This window comes from Anomaloglossus baeobatrachus, chromosome 1, assembly GCF_048569485.1.
Source record: "Anomaloglossus baeobatrachus isolate aAnoBae1 chromosome 1, aAnoBae1.hap1, whole genome shotgun sequence".
NCBI classification, from domain to species: domain Eukaryota; kingdom Metazoa; phylum Chordata; class Amphibia; order Anura; family Aromobatidae; genus Anomaloglossus; species Anomaloglossus baeobatrachus.
This window is the reverse complement of record NC_134353.1, coordinates 40,013,817-40,034,866: the sequence shown is the minus strand read 5'-3', so window position 1 is coordinate 40,034,866 and position 21,050 is coordinate 40,013,817. Positions and strand designations below refer to the sequence as shown.

Sequence of the window (21,050 nt, the reverse complement as noted above, 5' to 3'; positions counted from 1 at the left end):
TATCTATCTATCTATCTATCTATCTATCCCTCTATCTATCTATCTATCAAATCAAATAAGCTTTATTGGCAGGACCAAATACAAATTAGTTTTGCCAAAGCAAGTGTACATTAGGGGCTGGGGCTGTGGGGATGGTGGGTGGGGATTGTAGGAAGGATGGATGGGGCACATCCAGGGTGGGGACTGTGGGGGCACTTCTAGGATGGGGGGCTATGGAAGTCCATGGCTTATGATGGGGCATATCCAGGGTGGGGACTGTAGTAACGGTGGTTGGGGCATATCCAGGGTGGGGTCTGGGGGGGGCACATCTGGGATGAGGGGCTATGGAAGTCCATGACTTATGATGGGGCATATCCAGGGTGGGGACTGTAGTAACGGTGGTTGGGGCATATCCAGGGTGGGGTCTGGGGGGGGCACATCTGGGATGAGGGGCTATGGAAGTCCATGACTTATGATGGGGCATATCCACGGTGGGGACTGTGGTAACGGTGGTTGGGGCATATCCAGGGTGGGGTCTGGGGGGCCACATCTGGGATGGGGGGCTATGGAAGTCCATGACTTATCATAGTTCTCTTTCTCGAAGTCTATGGCATTCGCTCACATACCGCGCTGCTATCTCCACTGCGCTCTCTTCTTCCCCCAGCAGGATATATATTTTCTCTTCCTCCTTCATGGAGCTGAAATCCGGGAAGAGATGGGAGAGTCTCCTGAAGTGAGTGTCCCTCACTGCTGAGTACTTGGTGCAGTGTAGCAGGAGGTGGGTTTCATCCTCCAGGGCCTCCAGGTCACAGTGTTGGCACAGTCTGTCCTCCCTGGGCTTGTAGCTCTGCTTGTGACGGCCGGATTCGATGGCTAGACTGTGGGCACTGAGTCTATATCGGCTCAGGGTCCTGGGGTCTCTGGGGTCCGGGATTTTCTCCAGATACGGGGCCAGTCTGTAGTCTCTCTGTAGTCTCTGGTACGTGGTCAGTTTCTGTGAGGTGTTGATGTCGGTCCTCCAGTCACTGACATACCTCTCCTGGCCCTCGTCTACCATCTTCCTGATTCTGGTTCTTGTCAGGCTGGTGTCATTGGTTATTTTGTCCAGTTGGGTTTGGGAGAGCTGTGCCAGGGGTCCTGGTTCATCTGGCCCACGTATATATATCAGAGCTTTGTGGTGATGGGAGCTTGGATTGCTCCTCTGTAGATGAGCCTGAAATGATAGCGACCTCTTCAGAGCTGCTAGGTGTAGAGGGAATCTGCCCAGCTCAGCTCGACAGGCGCTGTTGGAGGTGCTTCGATGGACCTGGAGAAGGTGCTTACAGAATTCCAGGTGGAATATTTCTGTTGGGCTGGAATCCCACCTTGACCAATCTGGGTAAGTGTGAGGGCCCCAGACTTCGCTGCCGTACAGGAGGATTGGGACAATGATGGAATCGAAGATTTTTAGCCAGACCCTCACTGGTGGCTTCAGATGATACAATTTCCTTCGGATGGCATAAAAGGTTTTGCAGGCCTTGTTTTTCAGGGTCTCTATGGCTTGTTTGAAGCTCCCTGACTGGTGAATTTCCAGGCCCATGTAGGGGAATTTGTCTGTTCCTGTTAGAGTGCAGCCGTTTACGACAAATGAAGGATGCTGGTCACATCTTCTTTTTCTCTTCTGGAACACCATGATGTTGGTTTTCTTTAGATTGATCGGTAGTGCCCATGTGGAGCTGAATTTCTCCAAGATTTGTAGGTTGTCTTGGAGACCTTTCTCGGTTGGTGACACCAGCAGTAGGTCATCTGCATAGAGCAAGAATTTCACCTGGGCGTCATGGAGTGTGAGACCTGGAGCAGGTGAAGATTCCAGAGCAGTAGCCAGCTCATTGATGTAAATATTGAAGAGCGTTGGACTTAGGCTGCAGCCCTGTCTGACTCCTCGGCTCTGCTGGAAATAAGCCGTTCTTCTACCGTTCACACTCACGCTGCAGAGGTTCTCGGTGTAGGAGCTTTTGATGACATCGTAGGTCTTTCCTCCTATTCCGCTTTCCAGCATTTTTAAGAACAAGCCCGGGTGCCACACTGAGTCAAAGGCCTTTTTAAAGTCTACAAAGCAGGCGTATATCTTCCCATGCTTTGTATTGTGGACGTGGCTCTGAATGAGACTGTGCAGGGTGTAGATGTGGTCCGTGGTGCGGTGGTTTGGCACGAACCCTGCTTGGCTTTTGCTCAGGACATTGTGCTCGGTAAGGAAACTGATGATCCTTTTGTTTAGGATGCTGTTGAACAGTTTTCCCAAGTTACTGCTGACACATATGCCTGTGTAGTTGGCAGGGTCATACCTGTTCCCACTCTTGTGGATCGGTGTAATGAGTCCTTGGTTCCAGGTACGAGGGAAGTAACCAGCACTCAGCACAATGTTGAACAGTTTAACCATTGCAGCTTGAATTTCTGGTGGGCTGTACTTCAACATCTCTGGGGGATTCCATCCAGACCACTAGATTTTTTACACTTTATGGAAGTGATTTTCTCTGCAACTTCCTGTAATGTAATTGGTGTGTCCAGTGGGTTTTGGAAGTTTTTGATTTTCTCTTCCATTGCCTTTAGTTTTGATGTTATGTTTTCCTGCTCTTGGCTAAGTCCTTCTTTTGGGATGTCTTTGTAGAGGTCTCTGAAGTACTGGAGCCAGATGTTGCCATTTTGGATATGGGTGTCATTCTTTTTCTTGCTCTTTGTGTCCATGTGGCTCCATATTTCCCAGAAGGAGTTGTCTTGGAGGGCGTCTTGGAGTTGGCTAAGTTTGGTAGAGATGTAGCTCTGCTTCTTCCTCCTGAGGATGGTTTTGTACTGCTTTTGTATGGTGTCATAGGCTTCCCTCAGGTCTGGGTTGTTGGGTCTATCTATCTATCTATCTATCTATCTATCCCTCTATCTATCTATCCCTCTATCTATCTATCTATCTATCTATCTATCCCTCTATCTATCTATCCCTCTATCTATCTATCTATCTATCTATCTATCTATCTATCTATCCCCCTTTCTATCTATCTATCTATCTATCTATCCCTCTATCTATCTATCTATCTATCTATCTATCTATCTATCTATCTATCCCTCTATCTGCCCCTCTATCTATCTATCTATCTATCTATCTATCTATCTATCTATCTATCTATCTATCTATCCCTCTATCTATCTATCTATCTATCTATCTATCTATCCCTCTATCTATCTATCTATCCCTCTATCTATCTATCTATCCCTCTATCTATCTATCCCTCTATCTATCTATCTATCTATCCCTCTATCTATCTATCTATCCCTCTATCTATCTATCCCTCTAGCTATCTATCTATCTATCCCTCTATCTATCTATCCCTCTATCTATCTATCTATCTATCTATCTATCTATCCCTCTATCTATCTATCCCTCTATCCCTCTATCTATCTATCTATCCCTCTATCTATCTATCTATCTATCTATCTATCCCTCTATCTATCCCTCTATCCCTCTATCTATCTATCTATCTATCCCTCTATCTATCTATCTATCTATCTATCTATCTATCCCTCTATCTATCTATCTATCTATCCCTCTATCTATCTATCTATCTATCTATCTATCCCTCTATCTATCTATCTATCTATCCCTCTATCCCTCTATCTATCTATCTATCCCTCTATCTATCTATCTATCTATCTATCCCTCTATCTATCTATCTATCTATCTATCCCTCTATCCCTCTATCTATCTATCCCTCTATCTATCTATCTATCTATCTATCCCTCTATCTATCTATCTATCTATCCCTCTATCTATCTATCTATCCCTCTATCCCTCTATCTATCTATCTATCCCTCTATCTATCTATCTATCTATCTATCTATCTATCACTCTATCTATCTATCTATCTATCCCTCTATCTATCACTCTATCTATCTATCTATCCCTCTATCTATCTATCTATCTATCTATCCCTCTATCTATCTATCTATCTATCTATCCCTCTATCTATCTATCTATCTATCCCTCTATCCCTCTATCTATCTATCTATCCCTCTATCTATCTATCTATCTATCTATCTATCCCTCTATCTATCTATCTATCTATCTATCTATCTATCTATCTATCCCTCTATCCCTCTATCTATCTATCCCTCTATCTATCTATCTATCTATCTATCTATCTATCCCTCTATCTATCTATCTATCTATCCCTCTATCTATCTATCTATCCCTCTATCCCTCTATCTATCTATCTATCCCTCTATCTATCTATCTATCTATCACTCTATCTATCTATCTATCTATCTATCTATCTATCTATCCCTCTATCTATCACTCTATCTATCTATCTATCCCTCTATCTATCTATCTATCTATCTATCTATCCCTCTATCTATCTATCCCTCTATCTATCTACCCTTCTATCTATCTATCTATCTATCCCTCTATCCCTCTATCTATCCCTCTATCTATCTACCCTTCTATCTATCTATCTATCTATCTATCTATCTATCTATCTATCTATCTATCTATCCCTCTATCTATCCCTCTATCTATCCATCTATCTATCTATCCCTCTATCTATCCCTCTATCTATCCCTCTATCTATCTATCTATCCCTCTATCCCTCTATCTATCTATCATTCCAGCTCATGTATCTAAAGGTTACTTTACACACTGCTACATCGCGTTGCGCGCGATAGTCCCTGCCCCTGTCGTACGGCCGATATGTGGTGATCGCTGCCGTAGGGAACATTATCGCTACGGCAGCGTCACATGCACATGCCTTGTCAGCGACATTGCTGTGACCGCCGAACAATCCCTCCCTCAAGGGGGAGGTGCGTTCGGCGTCATAGCGACATCACTGCAGTGTCACTAAACGGCTGTCCAATAGAAGCGGAGGGGATGAGATGAGCAGGACATAACATCCCGCCCACCTCCTTCCTTCCTCATTGCCGGTGGCCGCAGGTACGGTGTTGTTCGTCGCTCCTGCGGTGTCACACACAGCGATGTATGCTGCCGCGGGAACGACAAACAACATCGTACCTGTGGCAGCAACGATAATTGGGAAAGGGGGGGATGTCACCGATGAGCGATTTTGCACGTTTTTGCAACGATTTAAAATCGCTCATAGGTGTCACACGCAAAGACATCGCGAACGCGGACGGATGGGCGTCACAAATTCCGTGACCCCAACGACATCGCTGTAGCGTGTAAAGCGGCCTTTACTCTATAACAATAGACGGCCGCTCTTTATCCACTTTATTTCTCCATAGTGTTAACCATCAGGACTACGCGCTGCATAAATCATATACTGCGCTATGACTGCACAGCAGTGCCAGGAAATGTAAATGCCGCCATACAGTGCACAGATAATACCATCAAAAAAGACCAAAAAAACCCAGCCAAATACATAAAGTCCTGTAATCACAGTGCTATACAGTGTGTAATTAATGCTGCCATATGACGGACATTGTGTTCCAGGAAATCATCCCTTTAGGAGGAGTGTAAGTCATGGGCAGCCGTGTACTGGTGTCAGACAACTCAGAGATGACAAATCAATCATTATATGGGGTAAAAATAATGCAGAGCTGACTGTCTGCCGGAGACACGGCCCTCCTGGCACCACGCACCAAACACTATCATGGCATTATAACTGGTCTGGACCTTATCACAGTGTCACCATCTAGTCATATTAGGATGGAATTTAACAAGGTTTCATCAAAGATATGATTCTTTACTGTAAGAGCAAGAAGACTTCATCATTGTAGACAGGATTCTTTACTGTAAGAGCACAAAGATTTCACCAGTTACTTTCAGAGGAAGCTGTCATGGTGAGTTCACTACAAAAATTCAAAAGGGTCCTGTAAGGCTTTCTTGTGCGTATCTATGGGGGTGATGTTCCCTCAGGGTTTACAATCCCGGCTCTAATGTGCCGCCTATTGGATATATATATATATATATATATATATATATATATATATATATATATATATATATATATATATATACACTATAACTGACTTTCCATTATGAGTGAGGATATAAAACAGACAGACACCTGTTTGGGGGTTAGTCTCCTTCATCAGTGTAGAGCATGGTAATGGTTGGCTGTGTGTGGGGAGGGGAGCGTTGGTGAGGGTAAGGGTTGGATTGCTCTTTGATGTGGTAAATAACCTCACCCATGTGGCAAAGGCTCATTAAAAGGTCAGTGAATAAGCAAGAGAGCCAACTGGTAGTCGCAAGAAGGAGAAACCTGACTTGTTTAGACCTCCATCAAAAACCTCTAATATTTAAGTGCTGGCAAATTTTGGCGTGGGGGGCAATCACAAAGCAGTGGCCCTTGAGTTGCGGAAACCCACCTTTGGCCTGCTGATCTCTGGCTGCTACATTAAAATAGCAGAAGTAACGGGCTTTAAAAATAATGGTGGCTGGTACCTCAATATGGGAACAGAACCGAGCTTACTACATAGATACAGGGAAAGAACCAAGCTTACTACATAGATAAGGGAACAGAACTGAGCATAATACATAGATACTGGAACAAAAACAAGCTTCTTACATAGATACAGGGAAAGAACCAAGCTTACTACATAGCTAAGGAAACAGAACTGAGTATAGTACATAGATATGGGAACAGAACTAAGCTTACTACATAGCTAAGGAAACAGAACTGGGCATAATACATAGATACGGGAACAGAACCAAGCTTACTACATACATAAGGAAAGAGTACTGAGAATAATACATATATACAGGAACAGAATCAAGCTTACTACATAGATAAGAGAACAAAACCGAGCTTACACATAGATAAGGGACCAGAACCTGGCTTACTACATAGATAAGAGAACAGAACTGAGCTTACTACATAGATACAGGGAAAGAACCAAGCTTACTACATTGATAAGGAAACATAACTGAGAATAATACATAGATAGGGGAACACAACCAATCCTACTACATAGATAAGGAAAGAGTACTGAGCATAATACATAGATGCGGGAACAGAACCAAGCTTACTACATACATAAGAACTAAGCTTACTACATAGCTAAGGAAACAGAACTAAGCATAATACATAGATACAGGAACAGAACCAAGCTTACTACATACATAAGGAAATAATACTGAGCATAATACACAAATACGGGAACAGAACAAAGGTTACTACATAGATAAGAGAACAAAACCGAGCTTACTACATAGATAAGGGAACAGAACCAGGCTTAATACATAGATAAGAGAATAAAACAGAGCTTACTACATAGATAAGGGAACAGAACCAGGCTTAATACATAGATACGGGAACAGAACCAAGCTTACTACATAGATAAGGAAACAGTACTGAAAATAATATATACATACAGGAACAGAACCAGGCTTAATACATAGATAAGGGAACAGAACCGAGCTTACTACATAGATAAGGAAACAGTACTGAGAATAATATATGCATACAGGAACAGAACCAGGCTTAATACATAGATAAGAGAACAGAACCGAGCTTACTACATAGATACGGGAACAAAACCGAGCTTATTACATAGATGAGAGAACAAAACTGAGCTTACTGCAAAAATACAGGGATAGAACCAAGGTTACTACATAGATACAGGGAAAGAACCGAGCTTACTACATAGATAAGGGAACAGAACCGAGCTTACTACATAGATGAGAGAACAAAACCGAGCTTATCAAAAATACAGGGATAGAACTGAGCTTACTACATAGATACAGGAAAAGAACCGAGCTTACTACATAGATACAGGAAAAGAACCTAGCTTACTACATAGATACAGGAAAAGAACCTAGCTTACAACAAAGATAAGGGAACAGAACCGAGCTTACTACATAGATACAGATGCACAGACATGCACGCATACAGTATGCAGACATGGACACAGGATGCAGACATGGACACGCGTATACACAAATATATATAAAGACATGGCCACCGATACGTACACATACTTGAAGACATATTCACAAAAATACATATAAAAACATTCATTTATACAGTCATATACCTTGACACACATAGAGCCACGTTAGAAGTATTTGTAACACAGGGAAGACGGCAGCAGCCTTGCCCACCTTCCCCACTTATCTTCTGTGCAGCTCCTCTCGGGCATGTGGCTGTGCAGGCCCCACTTCGTGATGGCCGTCACTGTAGCAGACATGGCCGCGGATAGTGCACTGTGTGGCTGTGTCTGCTACTAGTGACACGGCCGGGGCAGCACTGCAGTGCAGTATTGGCGGCCATGTCTGCTAAAGTCAAGGCAACAAGCGGGGATCAGAAGAATAAATAGGCGGCTCTGCTCAGCTGCTGGGGGAGCGGCCCAGGGGCATTTGCCCCCCTGCCCCCCAGCCTGGCCCGCCCCTGCTTACAATGCATTGTCACTATTTTTCTGTAGATAGATTTTTTTCCGATTTTGAGTAACTGTCTTCTCACTCATAAAAGTAGTATCTTCTACTAGAGAAAGCTGCCGAGGTTGCCAATGGGCGACCCTAGAAGTCACCATAATAGATGGCGGACAACCTGGAAACAGCGCCTTAAAGTCATCCTTACTAAATAGGAAGATGTGTGTCCACTGAAGCGTCTCCGGTTTATGCTCCCGCACTGCCTGCAATAAACATCTGCTGGAGCTTATCTCAAGATAATGGGTTCTGCATCAGAAATTTGCGGAAATGAAACTATTAACACCTCATCTGCCAGTGCAAGATGCATATCTACAGTTCCTAGAGTCAGCCATATTACCCATAAGACAGAAGAGGGGAGACACCCTGTGCTCTGGATTGGGACCAAGAACTCAGAAGCGGCTGTAGACGGATGGAGAAAATACCTAGTAATTCCCTAAGACATCAAAAAACAGACACATTTTTGTTAGAAGGAACCCGATCAGACCCTCTGTGATCATCTCCAGCTAGTGTTCACTTTCCCTGCAGCGCACCCAGAGGAGAAACTGAGTATTACACAGTTCATTCCTCCAAGGGAAGAGGTGTCCTTCATGGCTATGCTATAATTGGGGTATAAACAGGAGACCTCTCCTCTACTGACCCAATATCCATTTAGACTTGATATTATGCTATAGATTTCTATAGAATTTTAATATTCCCCCCCACCAGTGGATATGATTGGCTGCAGCATGGCACCAGGGACGGCGTTAGCTCCGATATTAGCCATAGCGTTCATCTATCACTGCGGTCTTGGCTCCAGATCCATTTATGTCAGGAGTTGAGCAGCTAGTATCTGCAGGGTTGCTATGGAGACCGGTATACGTACCTGATCCGGGCCCGTACCCAACGCACCTCCGGGATGAATCATCTCATGTTATAGATATATATATATCTGGGAAGGAAGGATGGAACGAGATCTTAATGCAGAAAGACGGAAAGCTATAGTCTGCGGGGGGTACAGAAAAGACATGACGTCCCAAAGTACCTCAACAATTCCCAAGAGAAAGGTACAGGGGACCCCCTCAACACCCCCAAAAATTAAGACATTCCATGCATTACACCTTCTAAAGGAAGATATAGGAAGATATAAACCCCCAAATACTCTGTGATCAGACCCAGACTGTACCAAACCACTCTTTATACAGACCCCAGAGCAGACCTCCCTGTATACAGACCCCACTGTACACAGACCCCAGACCAGACCCCTGTATACAGACCCTACTGTAGAAAAACCCCAGACCAGACCCCTGTAGAGAGACCCTACTGTACACAGAGCCCAGACCAGACCTCCCTGTATAGAGACCCCACTGTACACAGAGCCCAGACCAGACCCCTGTATAGAGACCCCACTGTACACAGACCCCAGACCAGACCTCACTGTATACAGACCCTACTGTACACAGACCCCAGACCAGACCTCCCTGTATAGAGACCCCACTGTACACAGAGCCCAGACCAGACCCCTGTATACAGACCCTACTGTACACAGACCCCAGACCAGACCTCACTGTATACAGACCCTACTGTACACAGACCCCAGACCAGACCTCCCTGTATAGAGACCCCACTGTACACAGAGCCCAGACCAGACCCCTGTATACAGACCCTACTGTAGAAAAACCCCAGACCAGACCTCCCTGTATACAGACCCCACTGTACACAGAGCCCAGACCAGACCCCTGTATAGAGACCCCACTGTACACAGACCCCAGACCAGACCTCACTGTATACAGACCCTACTGTACACAGACCCCAGACCAGACCTCTCTGTATACAGACCCTACTGTACACAGACCCCAGACCAGACCCCTGTATACAGACCCTACTGTAGAAAAACCCCAGACCAGACCTCCCTGTATACAGACCCCACTGTACACAGACCCCAGACCAGACCTCACTGTATACAGACCCTACTGTACACAGACCCCAGACCAGACCTCTCTGTATACAGACCCCAGACCAGACCCCTGTATACAGACCCTACTGTAGAAAAACCCCAGACCAGACCTCTCTGTATACAGACCCTACTATACACAGACCCCAGACCAGACCTCTCTGTATACAGACCCTACTGTACACAGACCCCAGACCAGACCCCTGTATACAGACCCTACTGTAGAAAAACCCCAGACCAGACCCCTGTAGAGAGACCCTACTGTACACAGAGCCCAGACCAGACCCCTGTATACAGACCCCACTGTACACAGACCCCAGACCAGACCTCCCTGTATAGAGACCCCACTGTACACAGAGCCCAGACCAGACCCCTGTATACAGACCCCACTGTACACAGAGCCCAGACCAGACCCCTGTATAGAGACCCCACTGTACACAGAGCCCAGACCAGACCTCCCTGTATACAGACCCCACTGTACACAGAGCCCAGACCAGACCCCTGTATAGAGACCCCACTGTACACAGAGCCCAGACCAGACCCCTGTATACAGACCCTACTGTAGAAATACCCCAGACCAGACCCCTGTATAGAGACCCCACTGTACACAGAGCCCAGACCAGACCCCTGTATACAGACCCTACTGTAGAAGGACCCCAGACCAGACCCCTGTATAGAGACCCCACTGTATACAGAGCCCAGACCAGACCCCGTATACAGACCCCACTGTACACAGACCCCAGACCAGACCTCCCTGTATACAGACCCTACTGTACACAGACCCCAGACCAGACCCCTGTATACAGACCCTACTGTAGAAAGACCCCAGACCAGACCCCTGTATAGAGACCCCACAGTACACAGGGCCCAGACCAGACCCCGTATACAGACCCGACTGTACACAGACCCCAGACCAGACCTCCCTGTATACAGACCCTACTGTACACAGACCCCAGACCAGACCCATTTATACAGACCCTACTGTACATGGAGCCCAAAAAGACCCCAGACCAGACCCCCCTGGATAAAGACCATACTGTACACTGAGCCCTGATCAGAACCCACTGTACACAGACCCCAGACCATACCTCCTGTATACAGACTCTACTGTACATGGAGCCCAGACAGACCCTAGACCAGACCCCCCTGGATAAAGACCCTACTATACACAAACATCAGACCTCACTGTACACAGTCCCCAGACCAGACCCCGTATACAGACCCGACTGTACACAGACCCCAGACCAGACCTCCCTGTATACAGACCCTACTGTACACAGACCCCAGACCAGACCCATTTATACAGACCCTACTGTACATGGAGCCCAAAAAGACCCCAGACCAGACCCCCCTGGATAAAGACCATACTGTACACTGAGCCCTGATCAGAACCCACTGTACACAGACCCCAGACCATACCTCCTGTATACAGACTCTACTGTACATGGAGCCCAGACAGACCCTAGACCAGACCCCCCTGGATAAAGACCCTACTATACACAAACATCAGACCTCACTGTACACAGTCCCCAGACCAGACCACCCTGTATAGAGAGAGACCTTACTGTATACAGAGCCCTGACAAGACCCCATGATACACAGTCACCAGAGCAGACCAGACCACCCTTGTATACAGACCCTACTGTATTAAGAGCACAGGCCAGACCTCACTATACACAGAGCCCCGACCAGACCACCCTGTATAGAGACCTTACTGTCTCACTTGTAAAGCGCCATGAAATAAATGGCGCTATAATAATAAATAATAATAATAATAATAATAATAATACAGAGCCCAGACCAGACCACCCTGTATAAAGACCTTACTGTATACAGAGACCAGACCAGACCATCCTGTATAGAGACCTTACTGTATACAGAGCCCAGACCAGGCCACCCTGTATAGAGACCTTACTGCATACAGACCCCAGACCAGGCCATCCTGTATAGAGACCTTACTGTATACAGAGCCCAGACCGGGCCATCCTGTATAGAGACCTTACTGTATACAGAGCCCAGACCAGGCCATCCTGTATAGAGACCTTACTGTAAACAGAGCCCAGACCAGGCCATCCTGTATAGAGACCTTACTGTATACAGAGCCCAGACCAGGCCATCCTGTATAGAGACCTTACTGTATACAGAGCCCAGACCAGGCCATCCTGTATAGAGACCTTACTGTATACAGAGCCCAGACCAGGCCATCCTGTATAGAGACCTTACTGTATACAGAGCCCAGACCGGGCCATCCTGTATAGAGACCTTACTGCATACAGACCCCAGACCAGGCCATCCTGTATAGAGACCTTACTGTATACAGACCCCAGACCAGGCCATCCTGTATAGAGACCTTACTGTATACAGAGCCCAGACCAGGCCATCCTGTATAGAGACCTTACTGTAAACAGAGCCCAGACCAGGCCATCCTGTATAGAGACCTTACTGTATACAGAGCCCAGACCAGGCCATCCTGTATAGAGACCTTACTGTATACAGAGCCCAGACCAGGCCATCCTGTATAGAGACCTTACTGTATACAGACCCCAGACCAGACCACCCTGTATAGAGACCTTACTGTATACAGAGCCCAGACCAGACCACCCTGTATAGAGACCTTACTGTATACAGAGCCCAGACCAGGCCACTCTGTATAGAGACCTTACTGTATACAGAGACCAGACCAGACCACCCTGTATAGAGACCTTACTGTATACAGACCCCAGGCCAGACCACCCTGTATAGAGACCTTACTGTATACAGAGCCCAGACCAGGCCATCCTGCATAGAGACCTTACTGTATACAGAGCCCAGACCAGGCCACTCTGTATAGAGACCTTACTGTATACAGAGACCAGACCAGACCACCCTGTATAGAGACCTTACTGTATACAGACCCCAGGCCAGACCACCCTGTATAGAGACCTTACTGTATACAGAGCCCAGACCAGGCCATCCTGTATAGAGACCTTACTGTATACAGACCCCAGACCAGACCACCCTGTATAGAGACCTTACTGTATACAGACCCCAGGCCAGACCACCCTGTATAGAGACCTTACTGTATACAGAGCCCAGACCAGACCACCCTGTATAGAGACCTTACTGTATACAGAGCCCAGACCAGACCACCCTGTATAGAGACCTTACTGTATGCAGAGCCCAGACCAGGCCACCCTGTATAGAGACCTTACTGTATACAGAGCCCAGACCAGGCCATCCTGTATAGAGACCTTACTGTATACAGAGCCCAGACCAGACCACCCTGTATAGAGACCTTACTGTATACAGAGCCCAGACCAGGCCATCCTGTATAGAGACCTTACTGTATACAGAGCCCAGACCAGACCACCCTGTATAGAGACCTTACTGTATACAGAGCCAAGACCAGACCACCCTGTATAGAGACCTTACTGTATACAGAGCCCAGACCAGACCACCCTGTATAGAGACCTTACTGTATACAGAGACCAGACCAGACCACCCTGTATAGAGACCTTACTGTATACAGAGCCCAGACCAGGCCATCCTGTATAGAGACCTTACTGTATACAGAGACCAGACCAGGCCATCCTGTATAGAGACCTTACTGTATACAGAGCCCAGACCAGACCACCCTGTATAGAGACCTTACTGTATACAGACCCCAGACCAGACCACCCTGTATAGAGACCTTACTGTAAACAGAGCCCAGACCAGACCACCCTGTATAGAGACCTTACTGTATACAGAGCCCAGACCAGGCCATCCTGTATAGAGACCTTACTGTATACAGAGCCCAGACCAGACCACCCTGTATAGAGAACTTACTGTATACAGAGCCCAGACCAGGCCACCCTGTATAGAGACCTTACTGTATACAGAGCCCAGACCAGGCCATCCTGTATAGAGAACTTACTGTATACAGAGCCCAGACCAGGCCATCCTGTATAGAGAACTTACTGTATACAGAGCCCAGACCAGACCACCCTGTACAGAGAACTTACTGTATACAGACCCCAGACCAGGCCATCCTGTATAGAGAACTTACTGTATACAGACCCCAGACCAGACCACCCTGTATAGAGACCTTACTGTATACAGAGACCAGACCAGACCATCCTGTATAGAGACCTTACTGTATACAGAGCCCAGACCAGGCCATCCTGTATAGAGACCTTACTGTATACAGAGCCCAGACCAGACCACCCTGTATAGAGACCTTACTGCATACAGAGCCCAGACCAGGCCATCCTGTATAGAGACCTTACTGTATACAGAGCCCAGACCAGGCCATCCTGTATAGAGACCTTACTGTATACAGAGCCCAGACCAGACCACCCTGTATAGAGACCTTACTGCATACAGAGCCCAGACCAGGCCATCCTGTATAGAGACCTTACTGTATACAGAGCCCAGACCAGGCCATCCTGTATAGAGACCTTACAGTATACAGAGCCCAGACCAGGCCATCCAGTATAGAGACCTTACTGTATACAGAGCCCAGACCAGGCCATCCTGTATAGAGACCTTACTGTATACAGAGCCCAGACCAGGCCATCCTGTATAGAGACCTTACTGTATACAGAGCCCAGACCAGGCCATCCTGTATAGAGACCTTACTGTATACAGAGCCCAGACCAGATCATCCTGTATAGAGACCTTACTGTATACAAAGCCCAGACCAGACCATCCTGTATAGAGACCTTACTGTATACAGAGCCCAGGCCAGGCCATCCTGTATAGAGACCTTACTGTATACAGAGCCCAGACCAGGCCATCCTGTATAGAGACCTTACTGTATACAGAGCCCAGACCAGACCACCCTGTATAGAGACCTTACTGTATACAGAGCCCAGACCAGGCCATCCTGTATAGAGACCTTACTGTATACAGAGCCCAGACCAGGCCATCCTGTATAGAGACCTTACTGTATACAGAGACCAGACCAGGCCATCCTGTATAGAGACCTTACTGTATACAGAGCCCAGACCAGGCCATCCTGTATAGAGACCTTACTGTATACAGACCCCAGACCAGGCCACCCTGTATAGAGACCTTACTGTATACAGAGCCCAGACCAGGCCATCCTGTATAGAGACCTTACTGTATACAGAGCCCAGACCAGGCCATCCTGTATAGAGACCTTACTGTATACAGACCCCAGACCAGGCCATCCTGTATAGAGACCTTACTGTATACAGAGCCCAGACCAGGCCATCCTGTATAGAGACCTTACTGTATACAGAGCCCAGACCAGGCCATCCTGTATAGAGACCTTACTGTATACAGACCCCAGACCAGACCACCCTGTATAGAGACCTTACTGTATACAGACCCCAGACCAGGCCATCCTGTATAGAGACCTTACTGTATACAGACCCCAGACCAGGCCATCCTGTATAGAGACCTTACTGTATACAGAGCCCAGACCAGGCCATCCTGTATAGAGACCTTACTGTATACAGAGCCCAGACCAGGCCATCCTGTATAGAGACCTTACTGTATACAGAGCCCAGACCAGGCCACCCTGTATAGAGAACTTACTGTATACAGAGCCCAGACCAGGCCATCCTGTATAGAGACCTTACTGTATATAGAGCCCAGACCAGACCATCCTGTATAGAGACCTTACTGTATACAGAGCCCAGACCAGGCCATCCTGTATAGAGACCTTACTGTATACAGAGCCCAGACCAGGCCATCCTGTATAGAGAACTTACTGTATACAGAGCCCAGACCAGGCCATCCTGTATAGAGACCTTACTGTATACAGAGCCCAGACCAGGCCATCCTGTATAGAGACCTTACTGTATACAGACCCCAGACCAGGCCATCCTGTATAGAGACCTTACTGTATACAGACCCCAGACCAGGCCATCCTGTATAGAGACCTTACTGTATACAGAGCCCAGACCAGGCCATCCTGTATAGAGAACTTACTGTATGCAGAGCCCAGACCAGGCCACCCTGTATAGAGACCTTACTGTATACAGAGCCCAGACCAGGCCACCCTGTATAGAGAACTTACTGTATGCAGAGCCCAGACCAGGCCACCCTGTATAGAGACCTTACTGTATACAGAGCCCAGACCAGGCCATCCTGTATAGAGACCTTACTGTATACAGAGCCCAGACCAGACCATCCTGTATAGAGACCTTACTGTATACAGACCCCAGACCAGACCACCCTGTATAGAGACCTTACTGTATACAGACCCCAGACCAGGCCATCCTGTATAGAGACCTTACTGTATACAGACCCCAGACCAGGCCATCCTGTATAGAGACCTTACTGTATACAGAGCCCAGACCAGGCCATCCTGTATAGAGACCTTACTGTATACAGAGCCCAGACCAGGCCATCCTGTATAGAGACCTTACTGTATACAGAGCCCAGACCAGGCCATCCTGTATAAAGACCTTACTGTATACAGAGCCCAGACCAGGCCACCCTGTATAGAGAACTTACTGTATACAGAGCCCAGACCAGGCCATCCTGTATAGAGACCTTACTGTATACAGAGCCCAGACCAGGCCATCCTGTATAAAGACCTTACTGTATACAGAGCCCAGACCAGGCCACCCTGTATAGAGAACTTACTGTATACAGAGCCCAGACCAGACCATCCTGTATAGAGACCTTACTGTATACAGACCCCAGACCAGGCCACCCTGTATAGAGACCTTACTGTATACAGACCCCAGACCAGGCCATCCTGTATAGAGACCTTACTGTATACAGACCCCAGACCAGGCCATCCTGTATAGAGACCTTACTGTATACAGAGCCCAGACCAGGCCATCCTGTATAGAGACCTTACTGTATACAGAGCCCAGACCAGGCCATCCTGTATAGAGACCTTACTGTATACAGAGCCCAGACCAGGCCATCCTGTATAAAGACCTTACTGTATACAGAGCCCAGACCAGGCCACCCTGTATAGAGAACTTACTGTATACAGAGCCCAGACCAGACCATCCTGTATAGAGACCTTACTGTATACAGAGCCCAGACCAGGCCATCCTGTATAAAGACCTTACTGTATACAGAGCCCAGACCAGGCCACCCTGTATAGAGAACTTACTGTATACAGAGCCCAGACCAGGCCATCCTGTATAGAGACCTTACTGTATATAGAGCCCAGACCAGACCATCCTGTATAGAGACCTTACTGTATACAGAGCCCAGACCAGGCCATCCTGTATAGAGACCTTACTGTATACAGAGCCCAGACCAGGCCATCCTGTATAGAGATCTTACTGTATACAGAGCCCAGACCAGGCCATCCTGTATAGAGACCTTACTGTATACAGAGCCCAGACCAGGCCATCCTGTATAGAGAACTTACTGTATGCAGAGCCCAGACCAGGCCACCCTGTATAGAGACCTTACTGTATACAGAGCCCAGACCAGGCCACCCTGTATAGAGAACTTACTGTATGCAGAGCCCAGACCAGGCCACCCTGTATAGAGACCTTACTGTATACAGAGCCCAGACCAGGCCATCCTGTATAGAGACCTTACTGTATACAGAGCCCAGACCAGGCCATCCTGTATAGAGACCTTACTGTATACAGAGCCCAGACCAGGCCATCCTGTATAGAGACCTTACTGTATACAGAGCCCAGACCAGACCATCCTGTATAGAGACCTTACTGTATACAGAGCCCAGACCAGGCCATCCTGTATAGAGACCTTACTGTATACAGAGCCCAGACCAGGCCACCCTGTATAGAGAACTTACTGTATACAGAGCCCAGACCAGACCACCCTGTATAGAGACCTTACTGTATATAGAGCCCAGACCAGACCATCCTGTATAGAGACCTTACTGTATACAGAGCCCAGACCAGGCCATCCTGTATAGAGACCTTACTGTATACAGAGCCCAGACCAGGCCATCCTGTATAGAGACCTTACTGTATACAGAGCCCAGACCAGGCCACCCTGTATAGAGACCTTACTGTATACAGAGCCCAGACCAGGCCATCCTGTATAGAGACCTTACTGTATACAGAGCCCAGACCAGGCCATCCTGTATAGAGACCTTACTGTATACAGAGCCCAGACCAGGCCATCCTGTATAGAGAACTTACTGTATGCAGAGCCCAGACCAGGCCACCCTGTATAGAGACCTTACTGTATACAGAGCCCAGACCAGGCCACCCTGTATAGAGAACTTACTGTATGCAGAGCCCAGACCAGGCCACCCTGTATAGAGACCTTACTGTATACAGAGCCCAGACCAGGCCATCCTGTATAGAGACCTTACTGTATACAGAGCCCAGACCAGACCATCCTGTATAGAGACCTTACTGTATACAGAGCCCAGACCAGGCCATCCTGTATAGAGACCTTACTGTATACAGAGCCCAGACCAGGCCATCCTGTATAGAGACCTTACTGTATACAGAGACCAGACCAGGCCATCCTGTATAGAGACCTTACTGTATACAGAGCCCAGACCAGGCCATCCTGTATAGAGACCTTACTGTAAACAGAGCCCAGACCAGACCACCCTGTATAGAGACCTTACTGTAAACAGAGCCCAGACCAGGCCATCCTGTATAGAGACCTTACTGTATACAGAGCCCAGACCAGGCCATCCTGTATAGAGATCTTACTGTATACAGAGCCCAGACCAGGCCATCCTGTATAGAGACCTTACTGTATACAGAGCCCAGACCAGGCCATCCTGTATAGAGACCTTACTGTATACAGAGCCCAGACCAGGCCATCCTGTATAGAGACCTTACTGTATACAGAGCCCAGACCAGGCCACCCTGTATAGAGACCTTACTGTATACAGAGCCCAGACCAGGCCACCCTGTATAGAGAACTTACTGTATGCAGAGCCCAGACCAGGCCACCCTGTATAGAGACTTTACTGTATACAGAGCCCAGACCAGGCCATCCTGTATAGAGACCTTACTGTATACAGAGCCCAGACCAGGCCATCCTGTATAGAGACCTTACTGTATACAGAGCCCAGACCAGGCCATCCTGTATAGAGACCTTACTGTATACAGACCCCAGACCAGGCCATCCTGTATAGAGACCTTACTGTATACAGAGCCCAGACCAGGCCATCCTGTATAGAGACCTTACTGTATACAGAGCCCAGACCAGGCCATCCTGTATAGAGACCTTACTGTATACAGACCCCAGACCAGACCACCCTGTATAGAGACCTTACTGTATACAGACCCCAGACCAGGCCATCCTGTATAGAGACCTTACTGTATACAGACCCCAGACCAGGCCATCCTGTATAGAGACCTTACTGTATACAGAGCCCAGACCAGGCCATCCTGTATAGAGACCTTACTGTATACAGAGCCCAGACCAGGCCATCCTGTATAGAGACCTTACTGTATACAGAGCCCAGACCAGGCCACCCTGTATAGAGAACTTACTGTATACAGAGCCCAGACCAGGCCATCCTGTATAGAGACCTTACTGTATATAGAGCCCAGACCAGACCATCCTGTATAGAGACCTTACTGTATACAGAGCCCAGACCAGGCCATCCTGTATAGAGACCTTACTGTATACAGAGCCCAGACCAGGCCATCCTGTATAGAGAACTTACTGTATACAGAGCCCAGACCAGGCCATCCTGTATAGAGACCTTACTGTATACAGAGCCCAGACCAGGCCATCCTGTATAGAGACCTTACTGTATACAGACCCCAGACCAGGCCATCCTGTATAGAGACCTTACTGTATACAGACCCCAGACCAGGCCATCCTGTATAGAGACCTTACTGTATACAGAGCCCAGACCAGGCCATCCTGTATAGAGAACTTACTGTATGCAGAGCCCAGACCAGGCCACCCTGTATAGAGACCTTACTGTATACAGAGCCCAGACCAGGCCACCCTGTATAGAGAACTTACTGTATGCAGAGCCCAGACCAGGCCACCCTGTATAGAGACCTTACTGTATACAGAGCCCAGACCAGGCCATCCTGTATAGAGACCTTACTGTATACAGAGCCCAGACCAGACCATCCTGTATAGAGACCTTACTGTATACAGACCCCAGACCAGACCACCCTGTATAGAGACCTTACTGTATACAGACCCCAGACCAGGCCATCCTGTATAGAGACCTTACTGTATACAGACCCCAGACCAGGCCATCCTGTATAGAGACCTTACTGTATACAGAGCCCAGACCAGGCCATCCTGTATAGAGACCTTACTGTATACAGAGCCCAGACCAGGCCATCCTGTATAGAGACCTTACTGTATACAGAGCCCAGACCAGGCCATCCTGTATAAAGACCTTACTGTATACAGAGCCCAGACCAGGCCACCCTGTATAGAGAACTTACTGTATACAGAGCCCAGACCAGGCCATCCTGTATAGAGACCTTACTGTATACAGAGCCCAGACCAGGCCATCCTGTATAAAGACCTTACTGTATACAGAGCCCAGACCAGGCCACCCTGTATAGAGAACTTACTGTATACAGAGCCCAGACCAGACCATCCTGTATAGAGACCTTACTGTATACAGACCCCAGACCAGGCCACCCTGTATAGAGACCTTACTGTATACAGACCCCAGACCAGGCCATCCTGTATAGAGACCTTACTGTATACAGACCCCAGACCAGGCCATCCTGTATAGAGACCTTACTGTATACAGAGCCCAGACCAGGCCATCCTGTATAGAGACCTTACTGTATACAGAGCCCAGACCAGGCCATCCTGTATAGAGACCTTACTGTATACAGAGCC

The 21,050-nt window shown here is 47.4% G+C and overlaps 1 protein-coding gene across 1 annotated transcript in view; it reads right to left on the bottom strand.

The window, feature by feature from the left end:
* Positions 1-21,050, bottom strand: part of LZTS3 (leucine zipper tumor suppressor family member 3) — a 201,785-nt gene that overhangs the window by 105,841 nt on the left and 74,894 nt on the right. The gene's annotated exons all lie outside the window — the stretch shown is intronic.